This window comes from Psammomys obesus, unplaced genomic scaffold, assembly GCF_907164565.1.
Source record: "Psammomys obesus unplaced genomic scaffold, mPsaObe1.curated_primary_1811, whole genome shotgun sequence".
Lineage (NCBI taxonomy): Eukaryota > Metazoa > Chordata > Mammalia > Rodentia > Muridae > Psammomys > Psammomys obesus.
In genome coordinates, this window is record NW_026596345.1 from 509,299 (window position 1) to 532,806 (window position 23,508).

Sequence of the window (23,508 nt, forward strand, 5' to 3'; positions counted from 1 at the left end):
GTCCTTTTCCTTATTCTTATAGCCAGCATAATTCTTCAGAGCCATACACAGCCTTTCTTTAAATGCTCCAAAGTGCTTCTCTGAACACAATCAACCCTAGGTCCTATTCCAGCCTTGAAAGGCTTCTTACCGTTCCACGACATTTGAACATGATGAATGAAAATGAGAAAAGGAGGTAGCCAAGAAAGACAGAGAGAACCAAAAAGAAAGATAACAAATGAGATATATAGAGCCTGAGAAACACAATGATGTAGAGAAGAGTGTGCACCACTTGGCAGGGCAGATCAGCAGAAAGACATTGGGCCTGCAGGAGACTGCCTCCATTTATGCCTGGACCGGGGCTCCTCCAGGCTAAATGACATCTAAGATATTTTTTTCTCCAGAATATCATGTGCTTATTCTACAGCTATACCCCCACTTCCTCCTTCTCTCCCCTCTAAGAGGGACCCATCATAGCATGAGAGCAATGAGGAAGGACTTGTCTCTGTAACAGAGTAGATAAAAGGAAGAGAGAAAGAGTAAGAGAGAAGAGAGAGAGAGAAGAAAGTGGAGGAAATCCCTGAGAGGAAAAGGGAGAAAGAATCCAAGCTACAGTCCCAGGATAGCTACCTCTGGGAAGCCATTTTGTACTCTGGAGTAATGCTGATGTGAACAGCACCCCTGTGGGATGCACCTCCCTTACACTGTATTGAGCATCTGAAGAACTGGGAAACCTTTCCCTCTCCTCCCTATAATTACGGCATCAACCACCTGAGACACCGGAGTGCCTCAGCCTTGGTTACTGATTGCGACTTGCATTTAGGAATAGATGTCTACGCCTGCAACTTACAGGCAAATATTTCTAGAAAACAATAAATAATATAGTAAGTAATAAAAATTTAAAAACATACACTGAGACAGAGAAACAAAACAAATATCACACGATATTAATAATTCTTGACTGCACAATGGGCAGGCGGTTCCATTCTCTCAGCACTTCAGGATGCTTGAGTTCTTCACTTACAAAATGATTGCATAGATAGGTGCAATTATTGTTATCAATTAAAATTCTAAATAGTGCTTTAAACCTGAGATTTAAAAAGCGCAAAGTAAAGAGGCAGAAAACAGCAAATGCAGCTCCTTTCCTAAAGATGGCGGGACCCCACTCCACCTGCTCCTTCTCCCTCCAGCTCCGCTTGTTCCTCCTCCCTTTTACCCTTTGGAGTCCCGTGCAGATCACAGAGCCACTTAATTGCACCTTCACCCATGTCTTCTGTTTGCCCATGCTACCTTCCTTCCACCCCACATCAACTCCCACCTTGAGCAGAACGGTTTCTTCCCCCATTCACTTAAACATTCACCGCAGGCAGTTTACCTTCCTCAGCAAAGGTTACGGGGTAGCTTTCTCATGCACACCTCTGTGGGAGAAATGAAAACTGAGTGCGGTCATCCCTTGGCGTCTGCAGAAGCTCTGTCGCAGGTCTCTGTGGATACCAAGGGTCCACGGATGATCAAGGTTTGTAGATAAAATGATGCAGCATTTACAGGTAACCTACACACACCTTCCCATGCCTTTTAAATATTCTCCTCCTCATATATAACACTAAACACAACATACATGTTACATAAATTGTTGCTGTACTAGACTGTTTAGGCAATAACGCCAAGAGAAAATTTGCATTGTAAATACTCCATACAAACACAATTTTTCCCAAATATTTTCATCCCAACGGTGGTTAAATCTAGAGATACAGAACTTTCATGTGTTTGCCCTTATATATATATATATATATATATATATATATATATATATATATATATATTTTTTTTTTTTTTTTTTTTTTTTTTTAATGAATGAGATAGTTCAGTACTTTCTTCTTACCGGCCTCTGGCCTCTCTCTACCCGAGTGAATGAACAGAAAGGCATTTAGAAGTCCCTACTGGCCCCTGCAGGAGAGCCAGGGCTCTTGTTTGTTTTTTTACTGGTCATTTCTCCTCAACATCCAGCCTCTGACCCACTGCTCAGCTCAGTTGGCTCCCTCTCCTCTGCCCCTTCCCTCTCCCCTGCACATGCATTCTGAATTCAACTCAATTCTGTATGCAGGGCCCTCCGGTTCTCTCTGCATTCTGCCCTCTGCCTCTAAATCACAGATCTGTGCATATGTTAGGGGAGGCTGTCCCCATAGCTGTTACATATCTATTAATTCATTTGGTTAAGTGAAAATTCATTTGCCCCTTGAGAGCAATTATGCTAGCAGAGGGCAGAAGCACGGGTGAAGTGCTTGTTTTAAAGCAATTTTTTAAATTCTTGCTACTCTGAACTGCAACTTCACCAAACAGCCCTATTTAAAATGTGACAGGCACACAGGGGCAATTTGTATGGGAACTGTCTGCCAAGCCCGCTAAGGAAAACAGCTCTACCGAAAACAAGTTGCATTCTCTTGGGTGGCTGGCCTGAAAAAGGACAATTGAGATGATGTAAAGAAGTCTACCTCTAACCCTCCTTCCAGACCCTGTTATCTACCCAGCTTCATTTGCATTCTTCACTCAGCCCTCCAGCTGACAGCTCTATTCAGTCTTTTTGGACTGAGATCTCAACCCTCCCTGAAAAGCCCTATTTGATTTGCTTCTCTGCTGGGATCCAGGACCCCCTCTGGGCTCCTTCTTCCAGGAACTTTTGCTTTCTGTGCAAAGCTGTCCCCAGTGCTCATATCGTATGAGAAGGGTCTGTCCTTTGTCCTTATCTCTGCCATTTGATGCTGCCCATGACATTTCTCTCTCAAATCAGCTATCACAAGGTGCTTCTTACAGCAAGGATAATTTTACCTTTCTACCTTGGAGAAGGCCAGTGCCTCCTCTCTCTGCCCAGTTTTTAGAAATTTAGATTACCAGAAAAAGGTAACAAGTATTAATAATCTAAAACCACCCAAAGGCTTTATCTTTCAGAGCAAGATTGTCATAGAGCCCTCCATTTCCAATGCAATGAAAACTTTAGGACAATAAGAGAAAGAAAATTATTGAATATTCTAATACCCCGTGCCCCATTACATGAGGCTTCCAGAAGTACTCAGACAACAACTGCACATGCACCCCTGGATAAAGACATGGCCGTCAACCACAGGGCTATCTGATCCCCAAATCGCAAGACCACTGTCTTTGGGCAAAGTCACCAAAGCTATACAAGCAGTTAGTGAGACCCACCCCAAGACAGCACAGCTGCCTCCACCCCCTGGTTATTTCATTTGAGCCAAATGCTCCTATCAGAAACTTATTTTAACAGGCTCTGGAATAAATTTCATCATAACTTTGGTAGAATTCTAAAAGTAGGTAAGTATTTCTAAATATTAGTTTTCAGTCTATGGTGTGCCAAAGCCAAGTGTTCTCCTTCGTTATTGTAATTTAATCTATCTACAGGATATTTATACATGATTGTATTTCTCCTGTAGTCTATTTACCCAGTTACCCTGATGGAGTCAGGAGGTCTCCAGAAACAATGATATAGTACACAGTGGTACCACTGTAGCTTGTGGCTTTTTTTTTTTTAGAACCTTACTCCCTGTCCAAATTCTTAATGGCACAGCCATGTAATCAGAGTCTGTTACCAATCCTGGGTTGGCAACTTTTCACTGTGGGCCAATTAGACTTCTTCCTATGGAGTTGTATAACAGAAGCTTGGAAGGTACAGGACTTTCTGCTCTAGAGAAAAGAGTTGAAAGATCATGGATCCTGTGGTACCAGTCACCTCTATGTTCACTTCATATCTCCAGCTAACCTGTGAAAGAGAGGATGAACACAACACAAGCAAGAAAAGCAGAGATGAATGACAGCAAGAGAGCCGAGGAGCCAAGGGTTCTCCAAAGAGCCATGCTGATTCCTCTTATGCTCTGCTGTGAGGCTGTGTGGGTAGACTGGTTTTATTCCCCTAGTTTTAGCTCTATGAACTATATTCATTTCTCCAGTAAATCTTGTTTTGCTTCAACAGACTCAAGCAGTTGTCCATTATGACGAAGTTGGAGGAGAACTAACCAATAACCTATAATGTCATTACTGTATCAATGAATCACTGATGCGATGATTATGTGCCAGAACTTGTGTCAGGCCTTGGAGAGGTGGGATGGACAGCAAATGCCACACCATTGCAATGTCAGAGCCTGGAGGAGGAAGATGGGTAGCTCCCCATCCTGAGTTTCAGGACAGGGACTCCCTGTCCTTGTCTTGTACTGCTACTGTCCAGTGCAATCATTAAGGTGGTATTCGATGATATTATGTTCTATGATTTCAAAACTTTCAACAAACTATGTCAAATGTCAGGAGTATCTAAATGAGTGTCTGTGCAATAGAAAATTTATACTCAACAGTTGTCACATCAGAACAAAAGCATCCCAGGAGGCTTTAAGTCATTTCATTTTTTATCTAGTCTTAATTTGACTTTATAAATAAGTTTCTTTCCTGAATAAGAATGAGTCAGTGGTAGAGAACTAGGGTAAATGAAAAATAAGGAAAAAAAATAGCATGGTTTGATTTCCTGAAAATATTTTAATTAGTTTTGTTTTGTGGTTGTTTTTTGTTTGTTTGTTTTGTTTTATTTTGTTTGAGACAGGGTCTCCCTGTGTAACCCAGGCAGGACACTCAAATTTATGAACCTCACAAAGTGCTAGGACCACAGGTATGCACCAAGCTCTTCGGATATCAGCTTAATTAATTAATTAATATCTGCTGAAGAGGCCACAAATACCCAAGGCCTAATTCTCCAATAGTGAGCTGACCACCAATGTGCAGGGTGTGCAAATTTATAAAGTCACATGCAGTTGCCTAAAGAGCAGCTTGAGATTGCATGCCAGTGTTCACATGCCAATAGTGCGGAAGATTTCCTTTTATAATGGGCCTGACTCTTCCCACTCTTCAGAGTACAAGGCACAGTACAGTGTGTCTCAAATTGACTTCTACCCTGGATCTCTCTAGACAGTGTCACAAAGTGCTAGTCCTTGAGCATTGTGTGTGTGTTCATGCGTGCATGTACATGTGCAGCAGGTGATTCTGGCGCGCAGCTCTGAGTGTGTCTCTGTGTGTGTGCAACTGAGGCTGAGAGCCACTGGTCCAAGGAATCACTCAGAAAGGAAAAGCACATAGTGAAATGGACAGCCAGGAAGCCCTGTCTGCCCAGGTATAAGAGGCCACAAATCCTTCTCAGAGAAGGCTTATCTCAACAGAACCCGGACAGGTCATGACAACTAGTCAGGTGATAAGGGGGAGAAGTGGGAGACGACGATGACAAGCAAAAAGAACAGAAAGTGAACACATAGGAAAGTATCCTGACAGAAGAAAACCTAGTACATTAGGAAAGATTAAAAACAAAGAACGAAAGCCTTACAGTAGAGGAAAGATAGGAGGTGATGAACTTGGAGTAAAAAAAACAAAGATCAAAGCACAAAACCTGACGTTTTGACATAGAACGCGTTCACAGAGCAATAGAATGGCATTATGGGGTCTGCTGTAGGATACTGAGAATAACTATGAATGAGGTGGACAAAGTAATCTTCCTCTGGTTTCCATACTCATCAGAAGGCCCCCTCTACCAGGCCTTATTAGGATCCAACTAATAACAGCATGGTCAGTTCACATATGTCACTGCATTAGTGATAGGCCCTTCCCTTGTAAAAATGCTATCTATACCTCACCACTGTGTTTGATGTATTTATATGCTTATCCTCTCCAGGACACCAAAGCAGCTGCATCATTCACTCACCACCCCTGGAAGACATGACAAGGTAAATTATATTAGGGAAAAATTGGAAGCACTTAAAGTTTGAAAGACTTGCCAAAAACTCAGTGTGATAAGCTGAGAAAATGCCAAGTTCTGGGACTGCTTTTATCCCCTGAGTCGGAGACTCCGATTCATCTGTGAGGTGACGCTGTTGAGAGGAAAAGGTCAGCCTGGAGCATCTCCGCTGAGCAGAGCATCGCCAAGCTTCAAGCTGACCTGCACTTAGGGAATAAAAAAGAAAAAGAAAAAGAGGAGGAGAACAAAATTGCCTTCTGCTCAGGGAAACTCTTCCAATTTCAATTTCAGAGAAAATAGTTAATTTGTGACCTGCACTCTGAGGGTAGAGAGGACCGCTTTGGATCCTGGGGGATACAGATTTGGAAATCCCCACTGGTAATAGAAATATTCAACTACTTTATATTTACCCTCATGGGTGAGAGCTTATATACTGCTTGTTTAAAGCCAAAACACTTTGAATTTGATTTGACCTGGTAGTTTTCACTAACTCAGCAACTATGCATCAAGGCTGGCTCATTTATTTCATTTGGGTCTGCCCAGTGTAGACCCATAGGAGTTTGGTCAGCCAAACTCCTGTATGGCTGCCTCTGATTTTCTCCTGCTCTAATCTTGCCTCTCACCTGGTCACTCCAGAGATTTCCCCCCTTGGTTCTAGCACTGAGATCAGCCACAGCCTGAATTCAAACAACATACACTCAGGGAATGGATGAAACCGTTTGAAATGCATTTAATGTTTTTATTTCACCTCAAATCACCTGCAAGACTGATGAAACCCAAATTGCCTGCAGAACCACTTTACTTCTACTTTTTTTGAAGTTTGGAATTGGCTTCTCCCCTCTTTGAAAACTATCTTCCCTCTCACCCTGCTTTGGTTTCCATTATTAAAGAAAATGCCCTGGCTATAGGAGGCCTCTGCCCTTCCAGAGTCTTCCGCAAAGTACACTCTCCCTGAAGGATTAATATTTGATGCTCTTTCTCCCAGCTAATAGTTTTAGGGATTATGTTTCAATTGATTGAAATCCAAACCAAAATGAAATATTAGGACTGTGGATATTCAAGAGCCAAAGTCAGCAGAGAGCAAAGAAAGAAATACGCTGGGGACAATATCCCCCTGAGGAAAGGGAGGCCAAACAAAAATAAGACACTCAGAGGAGTGCCACATAAGAGGATGTCACAGAGATTATACTGGAGAGTTAGCCTTAGGACTGTAGCTCACTTCCATTGTGAGGTAAGCCCACCGGAGACCACCCCACAGACGCTTTTAAAGCCAAACAGAGAGTATTTTTTTTGCCAGGCAGCGGCTTCATTTGGGAGCTTCCCAAAATCATGCAGCCCTGACCCTTTATGGACAAAAACCTTACTCTTGGTGACACAGAAGGTCACATCCTAGCCGTCACACTTCAGTCAGCAAGAAGCAGAGCTACAGAAGCCAGAAAGCGAGGTTAGCGCATCTTTCTGGAACTATGGACTAGGTCTTTGATGGGTTAAGACTTTGTTCCCTTTCTGGCAGGTGTTAGACAGGCTGAATTTTAAGGTCAGAATGGTGCTTCTAACAAGATGTCAGTTAAGCTAAGGTCTGGGGCCTGTTACAAGTCTGTCCTAGGATTATGAATGAGGCAGCCTTTTCATGTACTTCCTAATCTTTTAAATGGAAATGGTATCTACCTCCATCCCACCCTTAAGAAGATTTAAAATTGTGTGTGTAATCTTAAATGTGGCTGGCCACCGAGGTATGGGCATTATCCTAGTTTGCTTCTCCGTTTCTATCATGAACACTGATGAATAGTAACTGGCTTACACTTTCAGGTAACAGTTCCTTGCCAGTGGAAGTCAGGGAAGGAACTTGAAGCAGAAAACAAAAGATTTGCTTTTTTCTGGCTGGCTCAGCTACCTTCCTTAAGCAAATCAAGATGACCTGCCCTTATTACATTATGCCCTCTTACAGCAATTCACATGCCAATAGGTCCATAAGATAGAGGTAATTCCTCAGTTGACATTTTCTCTTCCCTGGTATGCCAAATTGACAACCAAAGCTAGCTATGAGACTCATCCCAATCATTTCACCTAAAACAGTCAAAATATATTTAATGTATGGATAGTTTACAAAATTCAGACTAGCAAGAATTTGGGGGTAGAAGTGATCCAGTTTATGATAGCCCTTTCCAGCTCACTTTGTGTGAAAATCTTCCCACAGTTTTTCCTTTGGTGCATGGAACTATATGATTTACTTACAGGATTTACCCTGGGAAATACCCACATCAAGAAGAAGAAAGCATCATCAGTTACCATGGGTAACTCATGCAATAATTAGACACCAGTGGTAGAACTTTTCACCTGCCCTTTACTGGTTAAGATGAATTTTCTTACCCTTGGTGACACAGAAGGTCATATGACACATCTGTGGAGTATTGTACACCATGCAGTCCTGATGTGTGATTGTAAATTATAGCTCATCCTGCTTCAAACTCCACCAACATCCCTAGCATTTCATGACCATTTTTCCATAGAAACAAGCCCACATTCAAGACCGATATTGGCTCTGTTTTTGTTGTGCTTTTCCAAATTTCAAATGCTCATTCCTGTCCTTTCAGCCCTTGCCAGTGGTTCCAGTTATTTACCAAACTGTATCAGCTTAAAAAAAAGAAAAAAGAAAAAGAAACAAAGCAAAACCTGAGACTGTACAAGCTGAATTATAGGTGGTGCTACGAACTGCTCTCTTTAAACAATAGGTCTGAGTAGGGAAATCCAAATAGCCAGCCTAAGGAAGAAACATCTCAGCAGCTCAAAGCTCAGATGAAGCTGCTCTTAAAAGCTGGAGGTGTCAGGAGCACTACGATGTCAGTCATGTAATAAGGTCTGGAGAACCGCCCCTTCTTCTAGACCCCAAATAGCCTTGAGCCAAGAATCAAAGGCAAAATTGCCAGCATATGTTTTTTTCCTTCCACCAAATGATGTTCAATTTGATCCGTGATGATGTTTTTAAAATCTCATTTAATATAAATTCTGTTTTATATGTGCTAACAGATGGGCCTGACAGATACTGAGCAGAATGGCTATATAGTATTATAAGTCTCACTAGCAGGAGAGCAGTTTCCATGAGTCTTTATAGTTTGGGGAGCAGTTAAAAAGTATAAGAAAATTAGGTCACTAGCTAGGTGTATTTGAAATAGAAAAAGATAATAATTTACAGATCCAGAGCTATTAATCTAGACACTTTTAAAAAGAAAGACGCTGAGATGCACATTGGATAGAGAAGCATATTTCAATTATCTAATTCTCTCTGCAAAGTTTTCTCATTTGTAAAATGAGATTTGTTTTGAGTCAACCATGGAGAAGTTTTCCTCCCATATACAATATCTATATACTCCATGCCAGTAGTTGCCTTGAAGACTGCCTGGGAAGCCCAAGGTTCTACATTAGTCAGATTTCTCAAAGAAAAAAAAAAAAACTAAGAATTGCATGTGCCTGTGTGTGATTTATTGTAATAATTTGGTCCACATTTGCAAAGTCCAATATCATAATCTATCATCTGTAAGATGGACACTCGCAAGAGCACACCAGGGCTGCTGTGCTGATGGTGTAGACTCCAGGCTGAGTCTGAAGGTTTGAGATCCAGGAACCCTGAGGTCAGAGAACCATCACAGGCAAAGAGAGGATGGAAACAACCCTCCTCCAGCAACCTCCCGCAGATTAGAAGAATATTGCAGAAGGCCATCTGCTTCATTTAGTCTATTGTTCTTGAACAATATGATACATGTATGTAATACATTCTGATTACTGTCTTCAAAACCCCACTATCTTCCTCCCATCCATATCAGCCCCCTCTCTACAGTCCCTAATATATGGCTTTTGGGTTGGTATTGTCACACATTTAGTTTAACCGAGACCACATGTGTGACCTTTGGGGTGGAACCATCTGTTTGAGACTAGTGGGTCACCAGTGGGTACATAATGAAAGGAGTGGCTTACTCTCTCCCTAAATTAGTTCAGCAGTGAGGAGTAGAGCCCCAAGCCCCTTTCCTTTCATGCCTGACTATTGACACAGCCATTATTGTGAAGATCCAGTGCAAGCATCAACAGCTGCTATGATTCTGAGACTGCAATCGCTGAGTGTTTCCCAGAAGATGGCATCTTCAGCCCTCCTCTATCTTCCAGCTTCTGTATTCTTCCCCATCCGTTCTTCTGCAAGGCTGCCTGAGTGTCCTCGTTTGCTTTCTGTTGTTGTGATAAATACTGTGACCAAAGCAACTTAGAGAGGAAAAGAAATTATTTGGTTTATACTTCTACAGTATAGTCGTTGTTGAGGACAGGAACTGAAGCAAAAACTGGGAGGCAGGAACCAAAGCAACAATCATGGCGCAACACTCCTTACTGCTTCCTAAGCACTAAGCTTGCTTTTTGTTTGTTTGTTGTTTTGTTTTATTGTTTGAAACAAGGTCTCTCTATGTAGTCCTAGTTGTCCTGGAGCTCAGTATGAACAACAGGCTAGCCTTGAACTCACAGAGACTGGCCTGCCTCCGCCTCCTGCTGGCTAGGATTAAAGGCATGCGACACCATGCATGGCTCGCTTGCTTTTTTGATACAATGCAGTATACCTGCTTAGGGCTGGCAGAGCATACAGTGGACTGAGAGCTTCCACATGTTAATCAAGGAAATGCTCCTCAGACTTCAGACCAATCTAATGCAGGAGATTCCCCTCGCTGTGCCAAGTTGACAAAAAAATAACGTGCGTCCCGAAACTTCTCATGCAGGGAAGCGCACTCACGGTACCTTGCCCACCTGTGAGCCTCTGCATTAGCACTCACTCACGGGAAATAAAGGCTTCTTTCCGATTAAGGCTGAGAACAGCATTTGTCTAGGAATATAAAAAAAAAATGTTTAGGAGGCAGTTTGACATTATGTTAACTTAAAACTATAGAATAAGTGACCCCTGATTCCTAGAACTTCTCCTATCATGTTTTTTAGCCTAAGAGTACAAGAACTGGATTCTCTCCTGTGGAATGAGTGGGCCTCACAAATCAGAGAGCATTCGGTTGCCTCTGCAACAGTATTGCTACTTGGGGCACATGCATGCACATCTTACCTGATGTGCTAGCCTCATAGTTCAAAGGGTTCATAGCTGGATACGACTACTGACACCTTTTTTCTCACAGCAGCCTGCACAGCACCTTTCCAGCACCAGGAGTGCTGGATGGCAGATAGGCTTGGTTCTAGTTTAATTTATCTATATTGTACAAGCAAAGTGTGCGGTTTCTTCAGCAACAGGTTCACAGCTTCTAGCACCATCTACCTTACTTGTTGAAACAGAGTCTCACTAAACCAGAAGTTCACTTGCTTAACTCTTCAGGCTGCCCAGCAAGCTCCAGGGATCTGCCTTTCTCCAGTCCCCAGCCTCCCCACAGCACTGGAGTTACAGACAGCGCTGCATCCAGCTTTTCCAATGGGTGCTGGAAACCTAAACGTAGGTCCTTGTGCTTGAGTGGTAAGCACTTTGCTGAATGAGGCATTTTTCTAGATCCTGCCCTGAGTTTCTCATAGCCATTTAATCTAACTTGTCCTTGACAAGATGAAGGGCATGTGTAGAGAGGGGGTAGTGTATTAGTTTGGGAAATCAGCTGAAAGGAGAATCACCCCAGATTGTAGCTGAGTTCAGCAGATTTCTTGAGGGTGGGCAGGCTGGACTTCCAAGAGCACATCACGGAAGGCAATTCCAAGCCCAGGCAAGATCTGTGAAACAGAGCCTAAAAGACATTCATTAAAAAAATATATCAATGAAGATGAAGGTCCTCGCAACTTCTGATTTTCTAAAGCAATTATAGTGGGTTAAAGAGAGATCCCAAAGATTATATCCTCTTTCTAGCTCCTAGGACATATAAATTGAATTTATTTCCAAAAGGGGTCTTTGCAGAAATAATTATAATAAATATTATAAAATGAATAATAATAAATTGTGTAATTTAGGCATCTTAAAGTAAGCCCTAAATCCAGAGACAGTAAAGAAAAAGATATAAAGAGGACCTTGAAGGGAAGTCGGAATAATATGTTAAGAAAGCCCTTGAGCATTAACAGCCCCAGAGGCTACACAAAGCAAGGAATGATGTGCTGTTGAGCAGCAGAAGAGAGAATGACCCTGCAAACAGACACACACACACACACACACACACACACAAACAAACAAAACAAAACAACAATAACAATAACAACAAAAAAAAAATCTTTGCCTTTGGCTTGTGGGATCTAGAAGTATAAATGAGTAAATTTTTGTTTTCTCTGGGACACCAAGTTTACTGTAACTTTATGACATCAGAAGGAAACTTTAAACACAGAACAATGGTAGCAATGGAATGGCCGAAGTTGAACCCCAGAAGGGGTTGAGCATTATGCAAAAGACATTGGCATAGATCTTCCTTCCTTCTACCTTCCTGCTTCCTCTGATGCTCTGACAAAATCACTGTTGCATCCCCCAAACTAGAATTTCTGACCAAATTTATTTGGACCTCTCCACTGACCTGTAACAAATTAGCCCTCGATGATATCACTTACTCTGCTCCTCGAGGCCCTATTTAATCTTGGCTATGTTCTACAGTTAACTCAGTTACCGGCCTAATTGTTCAACATATTTCTGAATGCACAGAATGTGCATGTCTGCTTTGGAAAACATTGCTATGCTAGCCATCTCCTCTTGCACTGTTGTGTTAGGCAAAGAACAATGTCCAACAGCATAGGCACACCAGAAAATTCTTGCCAACATTTGTCAGCTGAAGAAGGGAACAAGAAAGGAAAGCATGTCAGAAAACAAGACCCATCAACAATTTGACAAAGAATCACTCCTTTGCAGTGTGAACACATAGGTGTTCATAGGGGACAGGGTCACTTCTGAAATTTCATCTTGGCTTCAGAATTTCAATTCGCAGGAACAACTAATCATAGGAATAACTAGCACAAGGCTTTAATCCTTTGGATGTCTTCTAATGATGGTTTCACTTACAGGTACCAAACAAATCCGCTTCAGAGCACCCTCTCCTGCTAGAAACACGCACCTCCACCTTTGCTTCTGACTTCATCCCACAGCCACTTCCTTCCAGGAGGCCTTCTAGGGGAACACAAGTTGTCTTGTGTTGTCTGCCTTCACAGCAATGCTTCTTCCCCAACTGTCACAGAACCCAGCGAGGAACTTCAATGTCATCAGGTTCAGATCTCTTGATTTGGAAGAGAAATGTGAAAGTGACTGTGTGTTCTACTTGTTATTATTCCTTTTAATATGATGAGGTACTCTGTTCTACTCACAACCAACTATATGATTCTGGAAACTTTTAACTTTAAATCTAGGGGGCATTGCTTTATAATTATAAGAAAGGAACATCCTATAGTTTCCTTGCATGATAATAGTGGGACTAAACATACTTAGTATTCATCTTGCATAAAAATTCTCCATAAATAGTAGTGATTTCATAGCTGTTTCTGTGCTTGTCATTAGTGTATTATTTTAAGCTTATTTAGTGAGCTTACATGGATGAGAGTTTTGCCTGTATCACATGCTTGCCTGATTCCCGCAGGGCCATAAGAGGGCTTTTAATCCCCTGGAACTGCAGTTACAGATGGTTGTGAAACTCCAAGTGGGTGCTGGGAATTAAACTCCAGGCCTTGGGAAGAGCAGGCAGTGCTCTTAAGCGCTGAGACAGCTCTCCAGCCCCTGTGCCTGTTGCTCAAACCATCCTAAAGATATTCAGTGGTTTCTTCCCTACAACCCCACCTCACTCACCACCCTCTCTGCTTCTTTCCACATTGCTGATACAACAATTGAGGGACAGATGAAAAGGGTTGAAGAAATATAATCAAAGTTTTGTTCCTACTTAGCTGTTGAAAGATTAAGGATAGCATTTATTTCTCAATAATTTTGTTTAATTCTCTTTTGTATTCTGTAAAGAATCATCATTAGAGCCTTTTGCTCAGAAAAAAAAGAAAGTTTCATAGCAGTCAGAAATTATAGCAACCTAATTGACTTGTGTATCCAACATTAGCCAAGAAATCATCTTTCTTTCTGAATGACCAGATATGTGACTTTCAAACTGCCTGATGCACACTACCTGATTCCTTCCCTCTAACCGGGGGTTACCCCATTTGCTCAGGCTACACGTAAAGGATGGATTTCTATCTGTCTCTCTTAGCCTCTGTGTATGCCTGTTGAAGCCATATCCTGGTTCTCCTTGGGATGCTGGTCTTGTACAGTGCTTTATTTTCTACTGCTTTTCCCCATACTCCTTCATGCATCTGTGATGACCCTGTCCTCTCTGCCCTGAACTCACTCTCTCAAAACATCAACAACCCTTCATGGCCCACCCTTCTGTATCTGTACAACCCTGTCTCACAACAAAAGTGCAGGTGATGACTTTTGCCCCTGACCTCCATAGAGAACTAATTGTTCACACCCATTTATCTTTGCTTGATTCCCAGCAGGAACCACTGGAGAGTGTCCCCTAATCATCTCAATTGTAATGATCCTCCAATCTCCATTCAAAGTCCATTCCAAATGCCCAACCTGAACCTTCAAGGGAGCCAACTTCTTAGAAATCTACCCAGGGAACTAACTAAGTGCTCTGTTACTGTGGCAGCTGATGAGACCATGATAGTGGTACCAGCCCCAAACTGTGCTGCTTCATCTTAGGTGGGTCACTTAGTGTGTTAGTTCACTAAGGCTGACACACAAAGTACCAAATAAAGAAACGTCGTGTCTAACAGGTATGAAAGATGCACTCTATGATCAAGATTTCCGTGCAATCAGTTTCTTCAGGATCTGAGAAGAGCAAGTTATTTCAGAGCTCCCTTGGGTTCATGGGAGTCTTGGCATTAAGATGACAGCCTCCTGTCTCGGTATCATCAATATCCATATGCTGTTCCCTGTGACCAATTAGTCCCTTGAGCAAGACATCAACCATAATAGGCATCGTGAATGAATGTCCACCGTATTAGCCTCAGCTTACCCTGATAAGCAAACACCTTATGTCACAGGCACCAAAGGTAAGAACTTCAACATCTGGTGGAAGTAGACAATTCAGCCTGAAATGCTTCTGCATGACATTATCACTGTGTGAAGAATAAATGTCTGAATAATTTAATATAATTAATAATTTAAAACTTTTATATGACAGCAATAATTTTTCAAATAAAAAATAATAAATGGCTATAATACAGCAGGGCAGGAGAATCACTATGAAATGTCTTTATACACAAGTGTACATACAGCACATTTGTCCTTTAAAACTCCTTTGTTTCTAAGTATTTTCTCTAAGTTTCCTCTAGGAACTCACTTAAAGTTGCTTCCTGGCCTCTTTCAGCTGGTTTTGGCTTGTAGAGTGGCATTTTATGTAACTTCTGTTACAAGGTTATTGGTTTCCAACATGGCTTTTTAACACAGGCACAGTAATATGATCAAAAGACATCTTGGATGATGTATGTGATATAAAAAGCTTTAAATTTTTAAGTATCAATGAATATTAAAATAATACACAAGTGAGCAAAATCCCTTGCAGAAATTCTGGGGCATTAAATCTAAGACTGACACCCCACCCCCAACATACACACACACACAAACAGACACACACGCTTCCAGCCAATGACAGGGTGCTTTCACTAGCTTACTGAAGTGGCAATAGGGCAAATGGCATAAACTCAGATCGGTCCTCTTTAAAACGGTGTTGTTGTTTTTAATGGTTTTTAATTTGGGAGATCTATGTTTTATCCTTCAACACTGACCAACAGACGAAGAGTTTGTCAATATTTTCCGTTGTATTATTTCTAATTACGTTGGTCAGATCTGCAGGAAGGGCCACTGGACTACATGGCAAGCACTTCTTTGGTATAAAGAATCACAAAGTGAAAGTACCCAAAGTAAACATCTGGAGCAGCTGGGAGATAATGTGGGCATCTGCAGAGGTCAGCCTAGCGTGGTTTAAGGTATAAATAGGGCACGAGCATTTCTCTACTCCTTGGCTTTCATATTATTCATTCTCCAGGCCTAGACCTCAAAGCTTCCTACAAAGGAATAAGACCTTTATCACGTGTCCTCTCGGCAGCTCTAGCCCCAGCCACCAGAATGGTTCACTCATCCCTGTTTGTATTCTGAGCTACTAAATCAGAATGACCTGAAAGCAGTAAAATAGCAGTGTGGTGTCCTGGCGACCAGGGACAGAGAATCCTGAGCTTTTTAGCTTTTAGTTCTGGCTCTTCTATCCAGCAGTTATGCTTCCTGGAAATATTTATTTGCTCCAGGAACACCTATTCCTTATAGCAAATGGTTTTATACATTTTTTTTAAATTATTGCTAAGTTAGCAGAATGCCAAAGGGAATGCAATAAATGGGTGACTGATTGTTTTATAAAGATAATCTGTGTCATTCCACGAGGACCTCAAGTCATGAGCCCCTTACCTACTTGCCACTAGATCTTGGCTTTTCTGAGTTCCCAGATATTCCCCCTAATTCTAGAGCCTCTTGGGCTGCTCAGCCAGTCATCATTTGCCTCAGCTTTAATAGCCTCAAGCACAGCACTGCCTTGTTCTTATGGACACCTTAACTCCAACCCCACTAGGTGAAAAGAGGTAATGAATGCAAACAGCATAGTGTTGATCCTTACGTTGACTGCCTCCAGGTACTGGGGAGGATCCAGCCTGGCTTTTGGACAGAAGGACCTGTGTGAACGTACTGTCCATGTTTTCTAAGTCAAATCACATAATTTGTTTCAGATAAGAACTGTAAATTTTGAAAGTGAAATAATCTGAAAACCAAGAATGGTTTGTTAAATCTCAAACCAATTGTCTTAATCAAAAAGAGCTAAAATTGCCTCGGCTTCATCTATACACTTGTTCTGATTAGTAAGTACAGGACAGGAATCCCTTCTCTCACAGCCCACACTGTGCTCTACTGTTTCCAACGCTGAATGTCATTTCTTCTCAACAAAATCCTTTCCCCTCTGCATAAAAGAAGACATTTCTTTCCAACTGCATGAGGAAAAGAAAATACAAGAAGATATCTCCTTCCGGTCTTTGGAACTGCAGTGTTAAAACACTCCCCACACTTTGAGCAAGGCTCCGTTCTATTAATCGTATCTTCCAGAATGAAAATTCACATAAAGGTTTGGTTTCGTCTGATCCTGATTCGTGCTCAACACCTATATGAGGATGCTACTGTTTGGTAGTTCCTATTCTTTTGAGGGCATTGGACAACCAACTTATGTCCGCTGTTACAGCATTGGAGGCAACTCCTACCAATAAAATATAGTAGAAAACAAACAAACAAAGCAACATCTGTGAGCACGGTCATCTTCGATGTGGTTTAAATCTTGAAGACAGAACGTTGAAAGTCAGAAAAAAACAAGCTTCAGTGAAGAATGACTATCTTCCTGACAAATCAAAAGGTCTTGTAGTCATGAGTCTCATGCTACCTATTCATTCTTAAGAAACACTGCTCAAAAGGAAGTTGATTAAGTGTTCAGGACAGATGGAGAGTGCGGAGCCTTTTGGCAATATCTTCTGTGCTCAAGAGAAAGCTCATTAGAATAATAATCATGTTTAGTGCCTACTAATCTGCAAGAGGAGCCATTTACCACAACTATATCCCAGTCGTCCCCTACTGGTTCACTAAACCCCTTGCCTTCATAAAAGAGAAAAGTGCAGATCCTCCTGGACACTGACTTTAATCCAACAGTTGGTCTCTCAGAGAGCAACTTCCTGATCTGCAGCCACATGGGAATCTAGAAATCCTCTGGGGACTGATCTCCTGACTCCTAGCTTCTCAAACCCAGTCTGAACTTCAAAGGGATCTGAATCTTCTGTACTGTTGTTTTATTTTGATGTGGTGTGTTTTCAAATAATCAAAAAACTGTAGTGCCAATCCTCAAGGTGAACTTGAACTACTGAGCAGTAGCTCTAAACCCTGTGACCTGCGAGCTTGAGTGACAAGCTGTTTACAGCTTTAGTCATCTAGAGACTTGAAGGCCTCTCTATGGATTTCTTAATGTTTTTCTTAATATTTAAAAATAGAATTTTTGAATAATTTAAATGCAGTGTTTTTAAATGTTTAAAAATAGAATGTTTCTGAAGGGTATCATTAGGAGTAACTTAACTGCTTTACGTATCTTAATACATGTTCAGGGAAACTTCTACCTATATATCTGGGTCCTACATCTATAAATTCAAACAATTTGTAATTGAAAATAATTGCTTATGTACTGAACATGTAGACTATTTAGAGGTATGTGCATTGCATTATGTGGGATAGGTAATCTGAGATACATACAGGCTATACTATACCTCTCTGTTTAGCCTTTACATAGTTCGCCAGTTCATTAGAGAAATCATGATTGAAATTAATAGTAAGCAACCTTAAACATTCTGAACATGTAGCCATTTAAACAGGCAACACTTGTCAACGGCTACAGCATAAACTGTGCAGACAGCCTGTGCTTAAATTCTGCCTGGGTAATCTTGGGCAACAGTACTATTTCGTTCTGAGCCTTAGTTTCTCCATTTTCTAAGTGAGATAGACACAGGCACATCTCTGCAGATGAATAGGATTTAATCACAGCTCTTATCAGTGTCTGAGGCATGAATTTATAACACAGGTGCCATAAACACAATTTGCAAGGCCCTGTTGCTTGACTTGAGGAACCAGCTACTGCAGATCAGAGAGAGAAAGATGCCAAAATTAATAATGTTTTGGGTGTAGTTATAGATCCTTAAAGAAAGAATGAGGGAGATTTCTATCTTAAGACTCCCAAAAATCACATGCACGAGTCAGAGTGGTTGCCAACATATGTGAGGCTTTGGGTTTAATCTCCAACACACACAAAACTGACAGTAGACTGAAATAAATTAAATAAATAAATACAGAAACAAAAGCTTAATTAGAAGAAAATATTAAAGTATACTATTATAGTCACTATGTGCAAAAATTCTTTAAAATCCATTAACAAAGTAAACTGTGTTAATATTAAGAAATACATATTTTAAAATACTTTTAAATGTAGGCACCAGACATGAGAAGATACCTGTAGCATATTCAGCAGACAGAATTTTAATATCTGGAAGGAAATTATGCCTGTGAATTGTCAAGAAAAACGACAAACACCCTAATTTTAAAAAATGAGCATAAGAACTGAACAGGTATCTCCCAGATATTCCTCAAAAGGAAATAGGAAAGGACAATGCCCAGGAAATAGGCTCGGTGTAGACAAGGCAACACAAGATAAAATCACAAGGAAATGCCATTTCACAGCTACCAAGTGGATGAGGCCTCGACACAGGGGAAGAAGGGAAGCAGAGGGGAGAAGCATAGATGTCCTGTGGGCAGGTACACAGGTACAATCACTTAGTAAAATACTAGGTTCTGCCAAGCAGTGATGAAAATACATGAGCCTACCAACCAGAAGGACCATTCCTAAGACCATGTCCCAAACCTAGCTGCATAGTACAATCACTTGGAGTGTTTTTAGAAATCCCAGGGTGTAGACTGCACCAACAGTAGTTAAATGAGGATATCTGACTTTAAGACCCGGTCATCATTGTTTTTTAAAACACTTAGATAAAGCTAATGCTTGGGCAGGCTTTCAAACAGTGACATGTGATTGATTAAATAAAATGGAATGAGCTAATGAAGAGACAAAACTACATTATATAAATGCACGTTTATTGGGAGCAGCGAGGGATGGGAAGCGCATATTGGAGAGTGGGGGAAGTAGAGAGGCAGAGGGCAAGAAGGGGGGAAAGGAAGAGAAAGGGCAGAAAAGATGCCTGGATTATGTAGTGAAGAGCCTCTGAGAGAGAAGCCCTGCCCCTACGTAGAGGGCAGGGTATGGCAGCCATGCCCTGCAGCAGGTTAGGACTTTAACAACGTGCTCTGGTCTGGCCCGGTCTTTGGCCTCTCTCGTGAATATTAAAATGTAGTAGGTCCAGAATTAATGGTACATTCAGCACACTTGAAACATGAGAAATGAATCCTGAACATACTTTTTGTCGGTATCGGTGTATACAGAAAAGAGATTCTCATCACCCTAAGGTCACCTCTTTTGTCACATAAGGAAGGAATTTCTCAAGCAGCTCTTTGTCCCAAGGCATAGTCATAACTTGATTCCCAAACACCAGCTAGGTAGTGCTGTTCAAAGTAGGTGGTCTGAATGTCCTTCTGGGGCTGAGGTCCAAGGGATGGAGAACTCAGGCAGGCTTCCTGGAAAAGTAACTTTAGTTAGCTGCCTGAACTGGATACTTCTAGTAGTTGTTGGCCACCTATTTAAAACAGGGTGACTGCTGTGACCATGTAAACCTACTTAGCGAGTGAGAGCTTTCTCGTATCTTCAGCCAATTCATTTTTTAAAATTGATTTTGAAATTCAATTGCGTTAATAGGGTGTTTTCAACCTAGAATTTTTCAACAGAAGAGAAGGAAGAGATGTTCAGTTTTTTTTTTAATTGTAACCTTTAGTTATTAAGTGGCTTTAAATTTTTTGAGTAATTTTTTAGTTAATATAAAAGTAAAGGGGTTCATTAGAGAATTTCATGCCTACCTACCTATTATTATACTTTGTTCTCTCTCTCTCTTCCTCAACCACTGCTCTTCCTTATGGCCTCTCCCAAAGCTTTAAAATTATTATTACCAGGCCAAAAAGATGACTCAGTAAGTAAAAAGGGTTTGCTAACAAGCTTGATGACCTGAGTTCAGTCCCCAAGACTACATGGTAGAAAGAGAAAACTGACTCCAGCAAATTTTCTCTGACATCCACATGAGCATCATGGTAAACACACACAGATGAGCGCATGTACACACATACAGACACACACAGGACTAATTAGTTTTTAAAAATTATACCTATGTTAAGAGTAACAATTTGTTAACAGTGGCAGCTATCAAAGACTTAAAGATATCATTATTTAAAATCTTAACTACAAATGATATAAAGCTTTCTTTTTTAATATTTATTTTTATTAACTTTAACTCTGTGTGGGTAGAGAAGGGAATATATGTGCATTCAAGCCAGAAGAGGGGATCCCTTGGAGCTGGAGGTACAGGCAGTTGTGAGCTTCCCAACTTGGTTGCTCAGAGTTAAACTCCTGTCCCCTGTAAATGTAAAAAGCTCTGTGCTCTCAATCACTGAGTCATCTTTCCAGCTCCTAAATCCTGGCCTTTAAAAGTGTGTTCAAAGATAAACCCATTTATTTCGACAATGTGCAAACTTCTGACATGAAAGCTCCTCCTTGAGGACTAGCATCCACAGTACCAGACTATGTTATGCAAGTTGCCAAAGGGGGGAGGCAAAGCGCCCAGCTTTGATGCCTGTGAACCACAATGGCCAGCATGACAAGATATCCCTACAATAATGGCACTCATATTTTAGAGGTAACCAAAACATGTCTAACTGGATTTAAGGTACTTTCAACAAGTGGGAAAATCATGCCTAGTACTGGGAACCTGGACAACTACCAATGACCAGTGAGGTCGTATTGTTTAGAGGAAAATCGACTATGTTACTTTACTAAGCCATTCTAATTACTTATCCTTGTACCCACAAATAAATCTAAACCTCTCCCCTCATCATCAGCGAAGTTTCCCTTTGCAGAAGACAAACATGATTACAGAAAAGCACAACTGGTCAAAATGCAGAGAACTGACCATGGGGTGCCCGTAGTCAGTTGATAAATCTGCGACACAACTCCTACACCTAAGGCCCAGGGAACATCAAGGAAAGCCAATGAAAAGCTTGGAAGAACCAAAGATCAGGATGTTTTCTGGGAGACTGTGTGTTATATATGGCAAGGAAGCCATACATACATATATATATATATAGTCATGAAATGCCAACAGCATAGCTGTCAAAACATGGTCTGAAAAATGATAACACCAATTGACATGTGAATGTGGATGGGAAAATCTCACAAGGCCCACCCCTAGATGAAGAGGCATAGTCAATTGATTGTTGCTGAGAGAGCAGAATCTGAAAAGCAAGTCACTGAAGAAATCTCAAAAAAACTGATAAAAAAAAACTGAATAGCAAATTCAAAAGATAAAATAGTTGTGGTATTTTTAGCAAAAAAAAAAAATCATTTGTTATTCAACCATCCTCCAACCCCACAGGCTTTATACTGCTCTGCCTGGTGCAAGTCTGAGTTTTTCGGCCTCGAATAGGCGTTCTCTGAAGGTACTTGGCTCTTTCTTCCCTGCAATTCCCTTTCTGATCAGGTTCTACCTTATCTGTGACGCCTTCCTAGATAAGTTGACACAGAACTGCGTAAGACAACATGCAGTCAGTGTGCTCACATGTATACAATCACCCAGACATACACACGCCATGCTTACATTTCTTTACCCACCCTCTGTTCTGCATTTCTGGAGAAAGATATATATCAACCATACTTTGGATTCTGAATGGGTGAGTTCATTAAATACACAACAAGCAAAAGTAAAAAAAATTACAAGTAACAAAGAAAAAGTTACAGACAGGCAGCAAACCATCAAATCGGAGGAGATTACAACATCCAACAGTGATGACGGAAGTGGCCTGATGGAGTGAGCCAATGGAGCATCATTAAATCATTAAATGTTTTAAACGGTTTTAAAACACCAGCAGGAAAGGACTAGCGAAGCTGAAGCAATCCACGGGAGCACCCACATGGAGCTCTTTCTCTTCATGAATGAGCTTCCACCTTCCTGTTCCCACTCCATGAACTTTTATAACAGCATGACACACAACAGCAAAGCCTGTTGGAAGTGGTTTACCCTCCAACTGTTCTCAAGGACATGATGTTTTCACTATCCTTGGATGCTTGCTGTTTCTGTCTCTATGCTACAGAGCCAGGAGGACTGCCTGACCCAGAACATGGAGTTTTGAAGGAGACACGACAATGTACTACTGTGCTAACCTGTTTCCCAAAGACAAAGAAATCCCTTGCCCCGGGAAATAACCTCTCTTGTAAAAGAAACGTTAGGGAAAAAGACGTCCAGGTGTTACATACGCTAAAATTTTGTATTAAAAGCCAGAAGGGGGAGAAGAGTAGAAAAACGCAGATTGAAATAAGATTTTTTTTTTTTTTATTTTTCAGTCAGCAAAATTAGGCATAAGAACAAAATAAAATGTAGTAATAACAAAGAAGAAAAAGGAAACAAACTTCACACTCAATTTGCATAGCTCTTAGAGGGTGGTGTTAAGCATTATCCTGCTGCCCTGGAATTTGGAATACCAAGGTTAAGTCTTAAGTAATTGTCATTTGGTTCCCATAGTGTTTGCTGAACTCCTACTGTGTACTAGGAACTAATCTAGTCCCTAGGAGATAGCCATGAGTCAACAAAATCACTGTCCTCTTGAGTAAGTGAAATAGAAGTTAAGCAATACTCAAATATATTAAGAATTAAATTCTATAAAGAAAAGTCAAAAGGCCAGGCAATGGTGGCCCATACCTTTAGTTCCAGTGTTCAGAAGGCAAAGACAAGTGGATCTCTAAATTCAAGGCCAGCCCAGAGTGAGTTCTAGGACATCCAGGGCCACACAGAGAAACCCTGTATTGAATCTAACAAACAAAACAAAAAAGAGAAAAGAAAGAAAGGAAGGAAGGAAGGAAGGAAGGAAGGAAGGAAGGAAGGAAGGAAGGAAGGAAGGAAAGAAAAAAGAAAGAAAGACAGGAGATTGACAAATAGTCACGTCCTTGTTCAAAGTGGCCTCTGGGTCCTGGGTCAACCCAAAAGGTAATTTATTTGAGAAACTACAC